This window comes from Neofelis nebulosa, chromosome 12 (assembly GCF_028018385.1).
Source record: "Neofelis nebulosa isolate mNeoNeb1 chromosome 12, mNeoNeb1.pri, whole genome shotgun sequence".
Taxonomy (NCBI): domain Eukaryota; kingdom Metazoa; phylum Chordata; class Mammalia; order Carnivora; family Felidae; genus Neofelis; species Neofelis nebulosa.
Window position 1 is genome coordinate 72,728,793 of NC_080793.1, and position 21,170 is coordinate 72,749,962.

General features: G+C 38.8%; 2 long non-coding RNA genes across 7 annotated transcripts in view; one reads left to right on the forward strand and one right to left on the reverse strand.

Annotated features, from left to right (window-relative positions):
- Positions 1-21,170, forward strand: part of LOC131492027 (uncharacterized) — a 509,746-nt gene that overhangs the window by 28,679 nt on the left and 459,897 nt on the right. The gene's annotated exons all lie outside the window — the stretch shown is intronic.
- On the reverse strand, positions 46-4,703 carry LOC131492029 (uncharacterized). Its single transcript, XR_009251798.1, has 2 exons — positions 4,553-4,703; positions 46-201 (listed from the first exon to the last, which is right to left on the reverse strand). It is a non-coding gene; the product is annotated as an uncharacterized LOC131492029 (long non-coding RNA).

Consider the following 21,170-nt stretch of genomic DNA (forward strand, 5'->3'; position numbering starts at 1 on the left):
CTCAATTACAAGAGAACTCCTATGGAAGTGTCTATTACAACCACATTAATATCTCATTAGTTCATCATGTTAATGTTATTACAGTGGTTACCAAAGGGATTGGTACTGAATGGTACCTAATTTTGGAGGGTTGTTGCCCCAAGCATCATTTAAGAGGGAGGCCCAAGAGTAGAGGTGGAAATCTGCTTCCTGTCTTCTTCCCTAAAAGAAGAAAAGAAAAGAAAAAAGAACAAATGAATAATCCTGGCAAAACATGCTGCAGAGGCTGAATGAGACTCAAGATATAAATCTATTTTGACAGGTGTAGTCATTATTCTTATCATCTAAGATAGCATTATTCTTTTGTTTTAATGGCAGAGATAGCAGGAAGACAAAATTTGCCTTCATGTGAATGCACCAAAATGTAACAATTAGCTAGCAAAATTAAATTATTACTAATGATGATAATAGCATGTCTGTATCTTTACAGTGAACGTGTAGCTCTACTTATTTACATCTTCCCCCAGAGGAGTTCAAGTAGATTTACAGAAGTTAAACCACTCCCACTTCTCCATTCATTTGCATACGTAATAAGAAATAAAGCATAAAAGCTGATTGTGTCATTTTATAAGGAAAATTATGTTTCTGCAGTTTCATGCCTTTGATTTAGTTGGTCCTTCTCCACATTTGGAAGGTTTGTGCAGCCATAAGGTCAGTGGCACCAAGGCTGGAGTCTAGAATACATGACCTGGGGTGAGTATTAATTGCTGTATGTCCAGGGTCTTTGACCCTGGTCGGGGAGCAGATGGCGGTGGGGGGTGTCCCAGTCAGCAAATCAGTGCTGGCCTTTAACATAGATATAAAGAAGTCTGTTGCTGATGCTGTCTTATTTTCTATACTTTCCCCACCTGTGTTTCTACTGTTTGCTTAGACCCCAGAGCTCTCATAGTCTTTTCAATGAAATTTTGGGGTGGTTTGTCACAGTAGTTAACCTTTTGCTTTGCTTCTATTTTCTTAGTAAAAAAAAAAAGCAAATTATTGGGAGGTTTGCACAATCAGGAGAAATTATGAGATAGACCTCAAGAAGAGGAGGAGAGTGAATTGTGTCAGAAAATGTTGAATAAGGCTTATCTGATAGTGTTAGGCTCCACTTCAGATTTGCACACACAGTGAATGGTGAGCCATTAGTGTTGCCTCCTGCCATGTTCCACTGCTTGGGTGCAGGAACCAGGTCAGACTGGGACGTTTCTGAGTGTGTAAGACAGAAGGAGAGAGATACAAGAACATAACAGACACATGCAAGGGAAACATTATAATATTGGATTGCGGAATCCAGGGTGAGGAGGCAAATAAGAGTATGTAGGTAGACAGTGAAATGTAGGAGCACTCAGTGGGAGGTCCCAATATGGTTAAAGAATTACAGGCAGGATTGTTGGAGGGATGAGCAAGCACAATAGGAAATGGTGCTAAATAAAATTTTTGAAATTGAGAGTTTGGAGACAGGACGGTTGGTAACAACAAGGTCTAGGACATTAGTATGGGAGGCAGTGAAAGGTAGATTACTGCAACAAGAGCAAGTTAATGTGGTAATCTAATCTGATAACACACGTTTCCTTGTCACTGGAGAGTTTTAGAGATTTGGGAAAACAGTTGTTTGAAAATAGAGATAAGGAGCAAGGGGGAGAACCTGGCCTATCTTTTAAGCCTTGTTAAATATTGGGTATGAGAACAAAAATAGCCACTGCTTCAGAGGGCTGCTCTTTTTTTTTTTTTTTTTTTTAATAGTTATTTACTTTGAGAGAGACAGAGAGCAGGCAGGAGAGGGACAGAGAGCGAGGAGGCAGAATCTCAAGCAGGCTCAGCACCATCCCTGCAGAGCCCAGTGTGGGCCTTGAACTCAGTGAGATCATGACCTGAGCCAAAATCAAGAGTCAGATGCTTAACAGAATGAGCCACCCAGGCGCCCTGAAAGGGCTGCTGTTTAAGTGGTGTGTGAAGGCTCCAGCTGCAGCAAGAAGGTGCAGACAACTTCCAGAGAGGAGGTCACCAGCATAGGAGACTTTGGGTTCCAGAGGGCATAGTGCAAGGTATTAAGGAGTCATGGAGGGGTGGGAGGTTGAGTCAGAATAGAGGAGGTATAGGCACACATGGGGATTGAGTCTGAGTGGTAAGAGATGAATCTGAAGAGTAGAGAGAGTGAGAAAAAATATTGTAGGCCCCTATTTTGGAGTTTGTAGCCATAGCATAATCTAGCGTAAATCAATCAGTGCAGTCCTTTACAGAAAGGGACATATTCTTCTGTTTCCTTTTTTCCCTTTCTCCTTTGTGCTGCTTGGAATATGGATAAAAAGGTTGATGCTCTAAATTAGTTTGGACTGTGAGGTACCTGCTAAAGTTTGCTGAGCTGTAAAAGAAAAGAAACCCAAGTCCTTGGTGACTATGAAGTGGCCACACCTACCATGGTCTAGCTACCTCTGGATTTCTTTTTTGAGACAAATACGCTTCTATCAAATGTAACACAGGAGAGAAAATGATGACAATCCTTCCTTAATTAAAATTGTGGTCAAAGGGGAAGAAAAAGCTAAAATGGGCAACAAGATTATAAAGAGAGCTAAGCACCCCCTTGCTATAAACGCATGTTTTTCTTTAAATTCTATTTCAAGAAGTTTAAGAAAAACTGGTAAATGAGACTGTTGAGTAATCCTGGCAACCATGAGGTATGCTGGAAGATCAGATATGGGAGAATGCCATTTTGCCATTCCACTTTTCAAAAAGAGGAAGAGAGATTCTGCAAACTATTGAATTATGAGCTTTATTTTATTTCCTGGAGTTCCAAGAAGAGGAAGTGTTTGGGTCATCATTACAGTAACCTCATTTCCTTCTTTGACAGATATATTGGACTATGGTGCCAGGGGAAATGTGGCAGAGTGTACTTTTGAACTAAAGCAAGGCATTTGAAGGGGACTTTCAGAATGTCTTCATAGATCAATTAGAGGAATATTGGTTGCGTAGAAGATCGAAAGAGTGTATGAAGGGTAGTTCCTATGGGACAACCTGTGGTTTGTTTCTATTTTTTGCTCCCTGCCTTGGTGCCAGCTTCATCATAAAGGTTGGCTCCCCCTTGTGGTTAAAATGTGGCTTCATTAATACTTGCCAGGAGCAGGCAGAGGGTTGCTTCAGAATCATTCCTCTGAGGAGTCAGGAAGCTTCTTTCCTGGATTGTGACAACAAACCTTTTCCCATGTTGTATTGATTCCAGTTGGATGAGGAGTCCATCCCTGAACCAATTACTCTGCCCAGGGAAAAGGATACTCTGCCTGGCTTAGGGCTGACTGGCTAGGGGTGGAGTTGGCTTCCTCCAAACACATTGGCCTCAAAGGTGTGATTATGTACCAATCTCTATCTCTGTCTCTGTCTCTATCTAGAGAGAGCTAAGTAGTCGTCAAAATTGAGGCAGTGGATTATTTTGTGGGAAAACACAACATTCACTATTCTGGAAAGATTTTGAGAGTAAGATTTTTGAATTCTATAAAGTAAACATTAAAAATTTGATGAGACAGGCATTCTGATAGATCAGGATTACCTTAGCCACATAATACACTCCAGTTAATCAAATGAGTGAGCCCAAGGAGCAGAATTGTTTATCATTATCCATCTCATGGCAGAGACGTGTTAGCCAAAAACTATGATATTTGGTTTAATTAAGGTTAATACTTCTACCTTATTATAATTGACCAATATGTTTATGTTCTTTATAATATTCCCTGTATGGGAGGGAATTATATTATATTCCCTGTGTGGGAGAGGATTATATTCCCTGTATGGATATGAATGACAGCCATTCTTTTTTTAAATTGCAGGATGGCATGGATCTAAAATTTGCAACAAATTGCTCAGGTGTAAATTAAAAAAACAAGTGACTGTATTGTCTTGCTGTTTAAAATAGTGGTTTTTTAAAAAAAATTATTTTTAGAGAGGAGAGAGAGAGAGCATGAGCAAGGGAGGGGCAGAGAGGGAGGGAGAGAGAGGATACCAAGCAGGCTCTGTGCCACCAGCACAAAGCCCGATGCTGGACTTGAACCCATGAACCATGAGATCATGACCTGAGCCGAAATCAAGAGTTGGACACTTAACTGAGCCACCCAGCCACCCCCATAGAGACATATTTTATTAAAAATGCTTAGAATTGTTCAGTATGTTCTGCTCTTTTTAACCAGTTTCTTTGTTACATGAGGCAAAATATACTAATGGTCACTGGTAAAAAGTCCATCTTGAAACTAGCTTATTCCTTATGCTTTATGTTTAACTGAGAAATCAGTGTATGCAATGTATTGAAAAAGAGACCACAGAATTTAGGTAGATATTGTGTGAAATAACAGATCTGTAGTTTAGGGATGTTGAGAGAAGTGCCTTTTGTAGATAAATCATCCTTTACGGTATGTTCTGCAAGATACAAACCTAAGGTCTTCAAAAAAAATAATTTTGTAAGATGAGATCCTTGTTACTCAAACTGTGTTCTATGGACCAACAAGATCATTATCATGGGGAGTTTGTTAGACCTACACAATCTTACTTCCATCCTAGACCTGCTGAATCTGAATCTGCCTTTTAACAAGATCCCCAGGGGATTCATGTGTTCATTAAAGTTTAATCATGGATTACTGAATCTCAGGGAGGTTTCCATAGTCCACACAATATTGGGGGGCAGGGGCTTATCAGCCAAAGAATTTGTTTCTTGCAGGTTCTCTCATAGAACCTCTTCAGATGTATCACAGAATTTTCATTTACAGTGATGACTACATATAATGTTTCCTACTAAAATCTATATTACTTTATTATTATTTTAAATGAGCTATCTCTAGAAGAAAGGCTTTGAGTCTGGATCTGCCACCTCCCAACCATCTGACCTTAAGCAAATTACTTCAACAGTCAAAGCCTAGTTTTTTCATCTCTAGGAACTGTAGATTCTAGAATAAATCTTTAGAATATCATCTCTAGATGATATTGATCTTACATGGTTGTGAGGATGAATTGAGGTAACATGGGTAAAACATTGTAGCCCTGGGCCTGGTACATATAAGGAGCACAGTGAATATTAGTTCCCTTCATCCTTGCTGGAACATGCAGGGTATTGAAACTTTAGAGTTATCTACTGTAAATGATGTAAAGACTACTGAAAGTCTTCCTTTATGGGAGCAAAACTGTAATGTGGTTCCTCTAAAACATTAGATTTTAAACAGCTCTACTTGCCGAGTGATTTGCAAAATGATATTTAAATAATTGAATAGAATTGAATTGTTTAGTGTGGTCCATCTGGATGCCAAATTGCACTCACCAAAATGATAATTTGGATTTTAACATAATTGATACTTTACTCTTCTTCCTGAGTCTGATTTATCCACAAGCTTTGCTGTTTCTCTGCTACTTAGCTTTTACTCATTGACTGCTGCTGGGTTCTGCTAAAGTCTTCACCTTGCTAAGTTTCCTGGACTTCCCTGCAAACCTTGTTTAATGAGGAGTCAGAGTGGTCTGTTCCCTGGTGTGGCTGGATGCGTTCTGATGAGTTGTTAAGTGATTGGCTGAGAAGCTGCTCCTGAAAGATAGCCTGGGCTGAGATCTGTAAACTCCTTGGACCATCAGTAGTTCTTTACAGTTAAAATCTTACTCTGTTGTGAACTCTCTGACCACATCATCCCAGGAAAAGTGAATTGTGAAATGATAGCTAGACTGCATGGCAGTAGTCAAGGCACAGAGGGACCTAAGAGCAATGCACAGGCAAATCCATGTGACAGATGATGTGGCGGCCACTAATGGACCCTCTCTTCATATGGTTTACAGGTCTGCACAATCCCTTCCTACCCAGAGAACTTCATGATGTAGGTTCTCAGTATGTTATTTTATTAATTTTTTTGATTAAAAAAGTAAAGTATAAAAGAGAACATAACAAATACCCATTATTCCTATCACCCAGAATTAACTGTTAATATCCTATGTAATCATCATTTCCAGCTCATTTCCTTTCCCAACACCACCAAAGGCAACCACCATCCGTAGTTTAATATGTGTCATTATATCTCTCTCCATATCTGTAACCAATATGGACTATTATTTTGTGAGTGCTTTCTGAAATGTACATAAATGGTATCAAATTATATTCTGAGCATTTCTCCTCCCTTCAGCATTATGCTTTTGAGATCCAGCCATGCCAATAGGCCCAGTTCATTCCTGTTTCATTTAACAGTAGTAGAGTTTTCAGTCTTAGAAATAGACTACACTTTACTCATCTCTTTTAAGGATTTGTAGGTTGTGACTAATATCTAGCAGCCATCAGTAGACCTGTGAATGTACTGGCATTTCTGTTCCTACCCTAATGGTTTGCTTGTTTAACTAATGGCTGCTGTCTTCATTAGAGATTAGCACATTAATTGAAACAGTACTTATCCCTCTTGGTAAAGTGATGAATTATATTTTTTATTCTTTTATCCTCAATGCTGAAAGGCAATGTGTGCACCCTTTGTGGAGCTCAGAAACCCTATGTAAAGGACAGCACATTAAACAGCCCATTTGGTAACAACAGGAGAGTCCACTTATGTGTCCTTTTCTATTTTGTTGGCTCTTGTTAGACACAGAGCAGTGAATACATCACGTCCATGTTTAGGCAGGTCCAAGCTTACTCCAGCCTACACAGCTTGTCTCTCTCTTTGGTGACTAAAGAAGGAGGTTTCTGTGGCTTCTGCCTGTCAAAAAAAAAATTTGTTTACCCTTATTAGCAAAGTCAACAGAGTAATGACACTAGGTCTTTGAGGTCATCTTCATGCCATACTGAATGGAGCAGTTATTGTTAGTGGAAACATCATCCTCTATATAAATAGTTATTTCCTAGTTGCCTTGAGTCTCTTTATCGTCTGACACCCTTTATTAAGAACGTATTCCAAAGTGTCAAATAAAAATGTAGCTATGTAAAGTTTTCCACTGCAGTTAATGACCCTATATGTTGGATTAGGTTCTAACATCAGGGAGAAGGAGCCTGTAAGCAGGGATGGGAGTGTGTGTGTGTGTGTGTGTGCGTGTGCGTGTGCACGTGTGCCCTCTCTGATCCATTCAGATCAGGTTTTCCTCTCCATTGCTCTACTGTAATCCTTCTGGTTAAGTCACTTGTCAACTGTGTATTGGCAGTGATGAAGTTTTTGGGGTGATAGTGGGGTTTGTGGGGTCCAGAGCTGATCGCCAAGAAAGAATTCTTGAAGACATCTTTGGTGTAACAAGGTGGTTTTATTGAAGCATGCGCACAGGACCCCTGGGCAGGAAGAGCTGCCATGGGACCATGAGGAGAGACTGGTTATATGCTATGGAACTGGGGAGAGGTAAAGTCCAGGGGAAGATTCCAGTGAGATTTTCATGTGCTAAAGAAGACTCACAGGACACTGGAGGCCTAGCTAGTGTCAAGCTAAGGTTGTTTTCCCTCTAGTAAAGCAGTAGCTTAAGACCTCAGGGAGCTCCTTGGAGAAACATTTTACATGGCCAGCCTCAGGTATTTGTCAATGGGCTGCAGATTATAAGGAAATTTAGTTCTATCTGCCATTTCCTTCTGCCTTTGTTTCCCACATCACTATGGAGGGGTGATGCTGGATTATGATCTCTATCAGTTAACCCTTTGTTTTTCCCCTTTCCTTTGTTCTTGGGCAGCCAGGAGTGCCCAGGAGTATCACATACATCCCACCTGGGGGTGGGGGGTGTTTGTGGCCTGTCAACTTGCCTTATGCTCCCTCATCAACCAGGTCCAGTAGTTAATTCTCAATCTTCATCTCACTGTCCTCTTAGAGTATTTGACACCATTGTTCACTTCCTCCTTGAAGCACTTTCTTCATCTGGTTTCCAGGGACACCACTTTCTTTTCTCTTGATTATCCCCTGTTTTTCAGTCTCTCTTGTGAGTTACCCTTCATCTTCCAGACTTCTACATGTCAGTGTGTCCAAGGGTTCAGCCTGTCCATTTCTTTCCTCTTCTCTCTGTACCATTAGATGTGATTACATCTAGTCCATACCAGTAAGTACCATTTATAAGGTAATGATTCTCAAATTTATATCTGCAGTCCAGATTTTCTCTTTGACTTTCCATCTCATGTCTGTCTGCCTCTGTGGGCAACTTCTCTTGGACAGTGGATTGCAACTCTTCCTTAAAGAGTGTAAAACTGAAATCTTAAGTTCCATACCCCAATCTTTTGTGACTCTAGTATTCCCATTTCAGTAAGTGGTCCTTCTGCTTTTGCTCAGGCCACAAACTGAGGGGTCATTCCTGGCTCTTTTCCCCACCTTTGTACTTCACATCCATTGTGTCAGCACATCTGTTGTTTTTACCTTAAAACCATGTAGTGACTATCTATCATCTTCTCCACTGCTACCACTCTAGTCCACGTGGCTATAGTCTCTGGCATGCACTGTGCCGACAGCTTCTACTAGACTCTCTTTTCCACTTGTGACTTATAGATTGGTCACTGCATAGCAGCTAGAATGATTCTTTTAAAACATAAAGTTGGTTGGAATGAAATAGAAAGTCCTTACAGTAGTCTATCAAGCCCTATTAGATCTGGCCTTTCTGAGAGCCTTTGGACTTGTTATTTTCTCAGCCTGGGGTACTCTTTGAAGATATTTTCATTGTTTACTCCTTCACTGCACTCAGGTTTCTGTGCAAATGCCACTTTATTAGTGAAGCCTTTACTGACCACCCTGTCTAGAGAGCATATTCCTTCTACCTCTCTCTCCTTACCCTGCTTCATTTTCTTCCCGTTTAATCATGCAGAATGTTGTCTTCTACTAGAACAGAAGGTCCCAGTGGGCAGGGACCCTTTTATTCACCCTTTTGTTCCCAGGCCTGATAATAATGCCTGCCACATGCATTTGTTGAATGGATTAATGAAGGGAAATTCTATTTCATTCTGCCCCCTCTTCTATATTTTTATAGTTGTAATTATTAAAAACATATCATTTTAGAGAATCAGGATGAACATCTAGTTCTCTTGCCCTTATCCCCATCCTGCCCTTGATGCATACACTTTTTCACAGATATTAAGAAATTTTCTCAAGAAACATTAATAGTTTTACAAATATTTTGGAAGCCATGGTACCTCACTTACTTTTCAGATTCCAGTCTTTCTCTTAAATGTTTTGTTCAGCCTCAATGACTTGTGGATGAGAAAGGCATAAAATCAGCAGAAATATTATGTGTAGGATACCTTTGCTTGTTTGGAATAATAAGAAATGAGGAAAGACAAGGGCACCCGGCTGGCTCAGTCAGTTAAGCATCCAATCGCCTCGGGTCATAATCTCACAGTTTGTGAGTTCAGGCCCCACGTTGGGCTCCTCACTGACAGTGAGGAGCCTCCTTGGGATTCTCTTTCCCTCTATCTCTCTGTCTTTCCCCCACTCGCAGTCTCTCTCTCTCAAAATAAATAAATTTTTAAAAACTTAAAAAAAAAAAAGGAATGAGGGGGGCCTAGGTGGCTCAGTTGGTTAAGTGCTGGACTCTTGATTTTTGCTCAGGTCATGATCTCACAGTTTTGTGAGTTTGAGCCCCCCGTTGGGCTCTGTGCTAGCAATGTGAAGCCTGCTTGGGATTCTCTGTCTCTCCTTCTCTCTCTGCTTGTCCCCCACTCATGCTGTCTCTGTCTCCTCTCAAAATAAATAAATAAACTTAAAAAAAAAAGAAATGAGGAAAGACAGTCTATATTAATAAAAATATTTTTAATCTTGCATATGCACATGTACTTACATGTTTTAAAGTATGTCGTTCTTGGTGCAAATACATACTAAAGTTTGTCAAGTAAAGGTTCTCTTGGATCTGTTTTAGTGATTATATATGTAACAGTTGTAATTATGGTATTATCTGTATGCATATGAACACAAAAATTGTAAGAATGATTGGGAACAGATGAATTTCTTTAGTAAGTGATAGTTGATAGTTTATTTTTCTTCTACTTGGTATGTAATAAAAAGGGCAAACATTAGTCTTGTGTATTTAAATCATTACGGATGTCAAAATTAAAATTTTCCAAGGGGCGCCTGGATGGCTCAGTTGGTTATGCGTCTGACTTCAGCTCAGGTCATGATCTCACAGTTAGTTTGTGGGTTCAAGTCCCATGTTGGGCTCTGTGCTGACAGCTCAGAGCCTGGAGCCTGCTTCAGATTTTGTGTCTTCCTCTCTCTCTGCCCCTACCTCACTCATGCTCTCTCTCTCTCTGTCTCTCAAAAATAAATAAATGTTAAAAAAATTAAAAAAATAAAATATTCCAAATTGAGGAGGTGTTACTATAATTTGAACAGTTAAAAGGAGGAACCAAGACTCTGGTTTTCTTGGTTCAGATGTGAGAAAAGTCTTCAGGTGACTTCATCTTGACCCTTTGTAAGGACTTCTGTTTCCTCACAGAAGTCACAGAAGCCACAGAAGCCAATGTAATTCCCTAAATTAGGAAGGTCATTACTTACCTTTGGCACTTCAGGTAATTTCAGAGTAACCCATTTCCTTGCTCACCCTGATTGGCTCTAGAAACCGTGGGAGAGGTGGTTGGGCCAATTTAAAGTTGAAAAGAATTATCTCCTTCTGATCATAGATCTCTTGGCTTAGTAAATTATCCCCTAGAGGCAAAGGAAGAATGGTAAAATGCTAAATACCACCACCACACAAGCAAAAATATCAATACTGTGTCAAATCAGATAAACTCTGATGGTACATACTGCAAGAGCGCCACTAGAGACTAGAACAGTAGTTTCTTTGTCATGAGCACTGATGGGGATGAGTAAGTGGCTTTGGGATGCCTCTGATTCTGGTGGAGAGTATCCCATTTGGATGTCCTCCCTGGGTCCTCTTTCTCTTCCTTTACTCTGTAGTGTCTTCAGTCTTCTCCTAACAAGAGCAGCCAGGGATGACATCAGAGCTTGCATATCCAAATAGTGTCATATCTGTCATCTGGGTGGCCTCCAGAGTCTAGGTCTTTACTTAACTATGGTTGGAGCCTGAGGGCAGGGCCTAGCAATGGAGGTGGAGGGCTAGTGCTTTTGACTGGTAGGAGAATCCGTGAAAAAAATTCATTATGGTCTGACAGTTGATCTTTTGATCATGTGTGGAACAGAAAGATTCTCCTTTTTATTCTGTTTTCCCCCTCTTTTCTCTGGTTTTGCTGGGAGAGTAGGGAACAGTTAGAGGGATGGAAGAAGCCTTCATGGGGTCTGGCTTGGCAGTGGATATCTGATAATAACAGCAGTCAGGTATCTTGCACTCTGAAGATTTATGTACCACTAGGATATCTCCTAAACTTTGTTATAATAATAGTGTCTATCTCCTTCCTAGTCTTGGGCGACACTCAGAAAACCTCTTATCATACACTTAGCACACGCCTGCAACCAACCGTGCAGTTATTGGTGATAGGATGAGGAACATATCTAGTCATGGTGAATGAAGAAGATGATTATTACATTAGGTACTAGATTTCTTCAAAAAGGAAGGCAGAAGAGAGGAGGGATTTACCAAAGCATGAAGAAATTCATGCTCAGGTACAAAGAGATATCTGTGCACAGTAAAATCTATTCAAGATTTTAAAATCTATTCAAGAGCAGACATATACAACTCTGCTAGTTCCATGAAATGACATGGGATTCCTTTGTCCCTCATTTTATACACAAGATTTACTGTGCTGTATGAACTGTTCCAAACTCTGCTTTTAAACTCATTATTATATTTTGGAGGCTGTTTTATAATATTCTAGATAGAGCTGCCTTGGTCTTTTCAGTGGTGCTATAATATTTCACTATTTTGATATACTATAATAATTTAGAACATAATCTTCTGTTATTGAATGTTTGGATTCCTTCTAATATGCAAATATGACCTTTTTGGGAGAATGCTTTAAATAAATTTTTGTGCATGCATCTTTGTGTACATTTGTAAGTGTATTTGTTGCATAACTTCTTGGAAGTGGAATTGCTGGGTCAAGCATTTTATGTGAATGTTTTAATTTGGAAAAATGTTGTCAAACCATCTTTCATTAAGAATGTGCCAGCTTACACTTTGTCTACTCTACGTGGGATGCCTGTTTTCTCACTCCTTTTGCCCATACTGGATGTTACTGAGTGTTTTGATCTTTGCCAATATGAGAGCTAAACCATGGAATCTTGCTACAGTTTTTATTTGTATTTCTTTTATTATTAATGATATTTAATATCTTTCAAACATTTGAAAGTCATTTTTTTATTTCCTTTTTCTCGAGCTATCTTTTCATGTTTTTTTGTCACTTTGTGTTTTATCCCTTAAAAAAATAGACCAGTTACTGGTTTATGTATTTTGTATGTTTGGTCAAAGAACCAAATCTTGAATGTAATTAGTAGTAGTACCTTTCTTTTTCTGATATCTAAGTCATTGGTTGCTGTTTTCAGCTGGATTATTTCTTCCTTCTGTGTTGATTTTTTAAAAAGTATTAAATGAAGCAAGACTGGCAAAAATGATGAAAATAGCTGGTGGGAGGGGATGAGTATATGGGAGTTTATTCTAAAATTTTTATACTTTTGTGTTTGCTAGAAATATTATAGAATAAATGAATACCCACATCAAGTTCTGTGAAAATTAATTTGAAAGCCTGACAAAATAAATGGTTTTCTTGAAAAAATATAAATTAACAAGACTATTGCTTTCTTTTTTTTTCCCTTTTTTACTTTTTTTTTTTAAGTAGGTATTTACTGGGTTTAAAAAAGTAAACTTTTAATTTAAAAATTTACATTTACAGAGAAGTGGCAGAGAGAGCGCAGAGACCTTGCATACCCTATACTCACTAGCTCCCATTGTTAACATCTTCCCCTTCTATGCTATATTTGCCAAAACTAAGAAATCCACACTGGCACATTACTACTAATTAAATAGCTGACTTTATTTGGATTTCACCAGTTTTTCCATTAATGCCCTCTTTCTGTTCCAGGACCCAATGCCGAGTGCTACATTGCATATGATTATCTTGTCTCTCTAGTCTCCTCTGGTCTCTGACAACTTCTCAGTTTTTCCTTGTTTCTCATGATCTTCTCAGTCTTGAGGAGTACTGAGATATCCTGTAGAATCTTTCCCAATCTGGTTTTGTCTCATGTTTTCCCCATGATTAGGTGGTAGTTATGGGATTTTGGAAAGAAGAGCATAAGGAGAAATGCCTTTCTTGTCATATTTTATCAAGGCATTTATGATATTCCTATAACATCACTAGGAATGTGGATCTTTACCATTTGGTTAGGGTAGTGTCTACCAGGTGTCTCCATTGCACATTTCCCCCTTTCCCTATTCTGTTCTTGGGAAGTGAGTCACCATGTCTCTCCCCACAGCCCCTTAAGGGAGGGTAGTGGCGGGAGCTAAACTCTGCTTCCCAGCACTTGAAGACCTCACGCGGCCTTTGTACTGCCTGTCAAGTGCTTGAGCAAAACTCTTCTCAGTTTTACCTGCTCTTCCCAGACTGAGCAGCTCACTTTACAGTGAATACTTGTGGGCTGTTCTGGCGTTCTTCTGTTCTCAGGTCTTCAGATGCCTTTTGCTTAGACAGATTTTGTGGCTATTGGTGGTTTGTCCCTACCCATTTATATTTTGGTGTTCATCATTTGTTTTAATTGTTGCCCTTGAGTGTTTGGTTTGTAATCTAGTTCCTTTCCTTTTATGTGTGGATTCTGAGAGATCCAAAACCCATGCTGCTGCCTCCCTGTGCTTCAGTCTTATCAATCCCTTACTTAGGAGTTTGAACAACACTGTGTCACTCACTTTGTGTCGATATTGTACCTGGCAGACCTTTATGTATTGTAACCTGTACAACGAGAAACTTTATAATGCTGTGAATCCATTTTTAATTTAATTTAATGTTTTAAGTCCATTTTTATTTATTTATTTTTTTCAACGTTTTTTTATTTATTTTTGGGACAGAGAGAGACAGAGCATGAACGGGGGAGGGGCAGAGAGAGAGGGAGACACAGAATCGGAAACAGGCTCCAGGCTCCGAGCCATCAGCCCAGAGCCTGACGCGGGGCTCGAACTCACGGACCGCGAGATCGTGACCTGGCTGAAGTCGGACGCTTAACCGACTGCGCCACCCAGGCGCCCCAAGTCCATTTTTAAAAATACTGACATCATAGCCTCTTCTTTTCCTTCCTCATCTCCTCCCTCTCTCCTCCCCTCTCCTTTTCTTTCTTCTCTTTCTTCTTCTTGCCACCTGTCTCTTTCTTTCTGTTTTCATTTTCTAGCTTTGCTTTTACCAGTTTGGAATCACTGTGTTTTAGGGGTGAGTCTTGTATAATGCTTGTAATTGGGTTTTGTCTTATTATGAGCAACTGAGTATATCTTGAATATATGTGATTATTCCATTTATAATTGTTAATGAAAATTTTTTGCATTTCTTATGGCATTATATGTTATGAAATGTTAAAGTTTTCTTTGATTTTTGATTCTCATTTATTTTCTGGTCTGTTTGTTCTTTGCTTGGTATATATTCATTGGATGATAATTTGGAAGTTTTATATTATTTTTCTTTATATCATAATTACTCTTAGTGTTATAATAATGTTTTTAATCCTCACTAGTGTGAGCAGTGAAAAATAACTTTTCCTGAGATTTTTTTTTTCTATACCTTTCTTCTTCTTTTCCCCTTTGATTTTAGCTGATTGTATTATCCTTTTGTTTTCCTAGGAAGTGTTTTACTTTAAACTTTTCAATACACTTATAATTCTGTTACTGGATTCATCAGTTTAATAGAGTCTAATTTTGCCGATAATTGACATTTTTTATGGGTTAAAATGACAGAATATTGGCTGTTTCATGGTTGATATTATTGAATGACTACTCAGAGAACTATTTCTTTTCTTTTTTGACCAAAAAAGCCAGGTTTCATTTTTTAAATTTTATTTATTTTTATTTATTAGTGTAGTATAGTTGGCATATAATGTTAAATTAGTTTCAGATGTACAACATAGTGATCTGACAATTCTATACATTATTCAGTGCTTGCCACAGTAAGTGTAGTTACCATCTGTCACCATACAGTGTTATTACAATATTCTTGTCTGTACTTTTCACCTCTGTGACTTACTTATTTTGTAACTGGAAGTTTGTATCTCTTAATCCCCTTCATCTATTTCACCATCTCGCCACCCACCTCCCTTATGGTAACCATGGGTTTGTTTTCTGTATTTAAGAGTCTGTTTGGTTGGTTGGTTTTTTAGATTCCACATATAAGTGAAGTCATATGGTATTTGTCTTTGTCTGACTTACTTCACTTGGCATAATACACACTAGGTCCATCCATGTTCTTACAAATGGTAAGATTTCATTCTTTTTTTATGCTTTTTTTATTCCAGTGTGTGTGTGTGTGTGTGTGTGTGTGCGCGCGCGCGCGTGTGTGTGTCCACATACTACATATTCTTTATCCATTCATCTATTGATGGATACTTGAGTTTCTTCCATATCTTGTCTGTTGTAAAATAATCCTGAAATAAACATAGGGGTGCATGTATATTTTCAAATGAGTGGTTTTGTTTTATCCAGTAGTGTAAATACCCAGTAGTGTGATTGCTGGATCATAGCGTAGTTCTATTTTTAATTTTTTTTAATTAAAAAAAATTTTTTTATTAAAATTTTTTTTTAATGTTTATTATTGAGGGACAGAGCATGAGCATGGGAGAGGCAGAGAGACACAGAATCCAAAGCAGGCTCCAGTCTCTAGGCTCCAAGCTGTCAGCACAGAGCCAGACACGGGGCTCGAACTCACAAACCGCAAGATCATGACCTGAGCCAAAGTCGGACGCTTAACCGACTGAGCCACCCAGGTGTCCCTCTATTTTTAATTTTTTGAGGAACCTCTATACTGTTTTCCACAATGGCTACACCAATTTTCATTCCCACCAACACTACATGAGGGTTCTTTTCTTCACATCCTCATCACCACTTGTTACTTCTTATTAAAAAAACTATTTCTTTAACTTTAGATTTAATGACTTTCCTGAAGTTAACGTCTAGAGAGATGTTTATGTCTCTGATTCTTTGCTTCATGGGATGCGGTATAAACTTACAATCTGTAGTAAATCTGATTTTATTCAGGATAGCTATCTTGAATCATACCTCTGATTTTTTTCTTCTTTTCTTCACCTGATTCTCTTTTTTCAGGAACAAAAATTATTTGAATTTAGGATTTTTGTTTGTTTTATACCTGAATGTTTTGTTTCCTCTTTAATCCTATAAAACTCTTTATTCATATTAATTTTATTCCCTTTATCTCAGTCCTATGTTTTCTACTGTGTTCTTTTTGATGTTTCCATGCTAGCTTTAATTTCTGTGATCATTTCATTTTTCTCTTCACTTCCTCCCTAAGCACTGGATGCTTCAAATTCGATCTCTTTTCTTGTGTCTCCCCATTTCCACCCCGTTGAATGTTCGTATCTTTTTTTTGTGCTCTTGTTTTAAAATGACATTTATTTAATTCTCTGAAATCTTAGATACGTGTTTGATATTTCCCTGCTTCACTGTAGTATTTTTTATGATGTTCTTTTTTTTTTTTTTTTGCCATTGTTTTTTCCACTTCGTTTGTCTTTTACTATAGTATCTTTGACTAGATTTTTTTTTCCACTTCCTTTATATCATCCCAATATTTGAATGAAGAGCCAGATATTTGGAGGTGGTTTGTGCTGTCAGTATTCTGAACTAGCAGAAGGCCTTGCTGGTACACAGTCACAGTGGAACTCCTTATGATTTAAGGTTTTGAGTGTCAGCTAGTTGACTCTTTCATCTCTGAGGCTGACAGAGTTTTAACATTATCCCAAAGTTCAGTATCCCTTCTCTCTCCTGTATTAGCAACATATTATTTGAAGGAATGATGGCAAGTCTATGTGTTTCTTTTTCTATCTTGGCCTCTCTTGTTATTTCTCACTGCTAAAAATGGTCCAGGGAAGTTCTCACCATCACTACATGTCTTGTCCTGTGGCTTCTACCGTTGAGGACACCACCTGCTTTGGGTCTGTGACCTCTCAGTGCACAGCACTGTTCCGTGCTCCTGTCTGATATTCACAAAATTTGGGAACTCTTTCTCATATAGTTTGATTCTCAATTACAGATGTATCCAGGTTTCATCCAAGTTGAGGTTTACCTTTCTGCCTCTCAAATGCCTTGGTGTTTTTGGTAATTTCAAAGAAGAATAGAGGGTAGAGACATCTTGTTTTTGCCAATTAAAAATTGGAAGTCTCTGCATCGTTCACTTTTGAAATTAGTTTTGTGAATTTAACACGGGATTGAGAGGGAAATTCAGAATCATTTTTCTAAACTACTTCAGACAGAGAGGTAACCATTAAGAATTAGAGGTACTCAATAAAGTAGGTCATATAATTTTTCATCTAAATATGATCTGTTGGCTAATTCTGAAATAGCCTAGCATAACTTAAATTAATGAAGGGTATAAGGAAATATTAGGTATTTTTTTTCTTTTGGAATAATCTCATTTGGAGAAGTCATATAGATTAGTTACATTTATGTTCAAGTTAAATTTAAAAGATTTTCAAAAGATTTTAATTTCTTAAAACTGTACCATACTTTGATAGCTAAGAGACTGCTCATTATAGTGCTGTACTTTTAAAATTTGTTCATGAACAGCTTTTAAAAGTGAAGCTGCAGTAGAGTTGTGAGAGGTATTTAAGAATGTCTGGCTTCGTTCTCATATTTTATAGATGAGGGGAATTGAAGCTTGGAGAGCTTTACATTTCATGTGTATCAGAGTGCGTTGTAGACAAGCAGTGTTCTTATATAAATTCAGTTGCATTGTAATGGCTTTATGTTTTCTGCTATATCTGTATGTTATTTTAAATATATTTTACACAATATTTTTCTTTACTCTTAGTCATCTTTTATCAAAATAAACTTACTTAAAGAAGAAATTTTGTGTAAATATTGATACAGATCCCAAGTATTTGGTAAATATTAACTTCCGAACCCATGCTTTTCCTTTATATCCAACTCTCAGAATCTGTTCTCTGATTTAGGGTCTGACTGTTCTGGCCTTTTGTCACCTTGGCTTCTTAGTACCTGTGTGTCTAGGGATGAGGTTCTGTGGACAGAAATGCTTTAAAACCTCTGTATGAAACTGGATTATCTTTAATTTTATCTTTGTCTAATAAATCATCCCATTTCTACTTCCTTTTCTAATGAGATACCCTTTTCTCTCTTCAGTGGTATTCATTTCTTTCACTGTGGAGCTAGACGGCATGTTGGAACTCAACTCCCTTTATTTTACTTGTAGGCAAACTTGTCAGAAGGTTGACTTGGCAACAGAATGTCTTGCAGCCTTGGACTAAGACCTGGGCTCAAATCTCATCATCTTACTAGTCTGTGACCTTTGAGAATTTATTAAGCCTCTTTCTAGGTCTTAATTCACCTGTTAAATGAGGATAATAATGCCTGCTTTGGAGGGTTTGGTGAGGATTGAAGAATATAACGAATATGAAAACGTTAGGCATGATGCTTGGTAAATAATTGATCAACATGGTGCTATTATGACTAATTACTATTGTTATGATTGTTAGTGGTAGTATTTCTGTTTATCATGGTACTACTACTGGTGCTCCTGCTCTCAGGGTTATGTGAATCGTTTAACCCCACCAGGTGAGCAATACCTCATTTTGAGATACCGTTTAAGAGGTTTATGCCCCCTATTTCACAATGGATTCTGTAGTTCAAAGTACCAAAAGTGACCAAAAAGAACTGCCTGTATACTCAAGCTGAAGCATACCGAAGTCAGTATTGCATAATGTGCATCTGCTAAATGGTGTGGTTTGAAGTGTCTCCACATGTATCCTCAATGCTTTGTGTACTAGCTTGGAAATTGTCATAGACTCTAGAGAGGTAGTCAAGTATATAACAGGTAAGATGTAGGCTCTGGAGCTAGACTGTGTGATTTCTAAACCTGACTCATCCACTTAACTAGTTGTGTTACTACAGGCAAGTTACTGGAATCCCTCTGTGTCTCAGTTTCCCCATCTCCAAATTGGGGATAATAATACTCGTTTTGTTATGTCTGAGAAATTAAATGAGTTACTATATTTAAACCATCTAGATTAGGTTCTGGCACTGTTTTCACCTGTTTGTCGGCTCTTGAGGGCAGTGGTTTGCCCTGTGTCTTCCCCTTTCTTATGGATCCAAGAAGAGTGATAGATTTTTCTTTCTCTTCAGTCTTTTACTTGCTGTTAGGGTGGAGTGCTGAGTCCAACTCTTTACATGTGGAATTTGAAACTAAAGTGTTATTGCATATTCAAACAACAGAATGTTATGTTCTCATACATGCATAAACACACGCATATATACAAAGCATACACACACGCCTCTGATCTTAATGAAGTTACTCTGATTCCAACAACTTAAAACCAGTAGTTGGGGGTGACGTGCTTTGATGAAGTGGCATCAGGGTCAGGAAGGGCCTGGAGAAGGAAAGACTGGGGCATCTCAGGGAAGGCACAGAAGGCCAGGAACCAATCTCAGCACCCCAGTTAGGGTACAGTAGGGTAGGCGACATGAAAAGAAGAATGAGAATGAAGTGTCAAAGGTAGTCATAAAGCGAATAATTCCTTATGCTTGCAGGGGAGCTTATCCTTTCCCCATCACTTCATCACCATTTAAATCTTGCAGTAACACTAGCAGGTAGGTCCAACAGTGGGAAGAAGGAAAGTGGAGAGAGGATGGGACATGGAAGGAAAAACTCCTCTCCCTCACCATTTCATTTCATAGACTCTTGGGTCTCTGCTGGTAACATCAAGGAGATTGGGGCCTGGGTGACATGTTTGAACTTTTCTTTTTTTGTTTTATAATTTTAAAAAAATGTTTATTTATTTTTGAGAGAGAAAGAGCGAGAGAGAGAGCACGAGTGGGGGAGGGGCAGAGAGAGAGGGAGACACAGAATCACAAGCAGGCTCCAGACTCTGAGCTGTCAGCACAGAGCCCGACGCGGGTCTTGAACCCACGAACCACGAGATCATGACCTGAGTCAAAGTCTGGTGCTTAACCGACTGAGCCACCCAGACACCCTGAGTTTTTCTTAAATATTAGACATTGATGAAACACTCAGTATGGTTTGAGGAAGGAAAATTTGAGCATCCCTTATGTTTTTCATATTTTGTTTCCTATCCATGATCATCAAAATCCCATTTTCAGAGAGCAAATCACTTCATTTGAATTTCTGCTTAAGGGGTATCACATGAGCCTCAAGACTCTACATTCCAAGTTGTGTGAATAGATCGAGATAGCCTTTATCCATCTGAAGCCCACTGCCTGCCCTATTGTTAGCTTACCCAAAGGTATATCATAACTATGTGAGAAGGGCAAACCTTTAGGGAAATTGAGGTTGTGGTCTGAGGCACAACAACATTGCTGACCCTTTCTCCATTTGATCTTTTCAGCCAGGGGTAAGAAATGGCATGACTCTGGGATAATTAAGCCATTCTCTGGATCTCAGTAGTCCTAGTGGCTTCACTGAGCAGGTTAGCATAATTGAATCTGCTGTTTTAATATCTAGCTACTTCAAAAATGTTGATAGAATATCCTTTCTGTCTTGGTGTTCAGAAATCCCTTAGTAAGTGGTCATTAAGCCTGCTTCTCTGCCTTTCCCACTCTCTTCTTTTCTAGGACATTCTCTTGGCACCGGATGATAGAAATATCCCCAAACCTTTGCACACTTCAGAAATATGCTGTACCCTGAATAAGTCTCACAAAGAAAATGTTGACAGACTGTGCATCAGGCCCATAAAATTCAAACCTAAAAAAAATTATGGGCCTGGGTCAAAGAAGCTATTTCCAAGAAAACAGTTGGACTCCGTGCAAAGGATTTTTGACACAGAACATACTCTTCTTTTAGACAATCAGTGGGAGACTGGCTGGTCCCCAGCCATGCATAAATCTGTCCATGTGCAATTGGTAGCAGTTCCTAATTGAGGAAAAGGAGGGTGGGAATGGACTGGGCAGAGACTGGCAGGCGGGCAGAGCAGGCAGCAAGAAGCCCAGAGCTTGCTGCCGCCCTTCCTGAAAGCCTCTACCACGGGACTGCACCAGAAATAAATCACCACCTTTTCTGGAGCTCAGGAAAATAAGGCCATAAATAACGAATAGATGCACCCGAGTGCATTGTGGAATGGCTAGATATTGAGAGAAGAGCA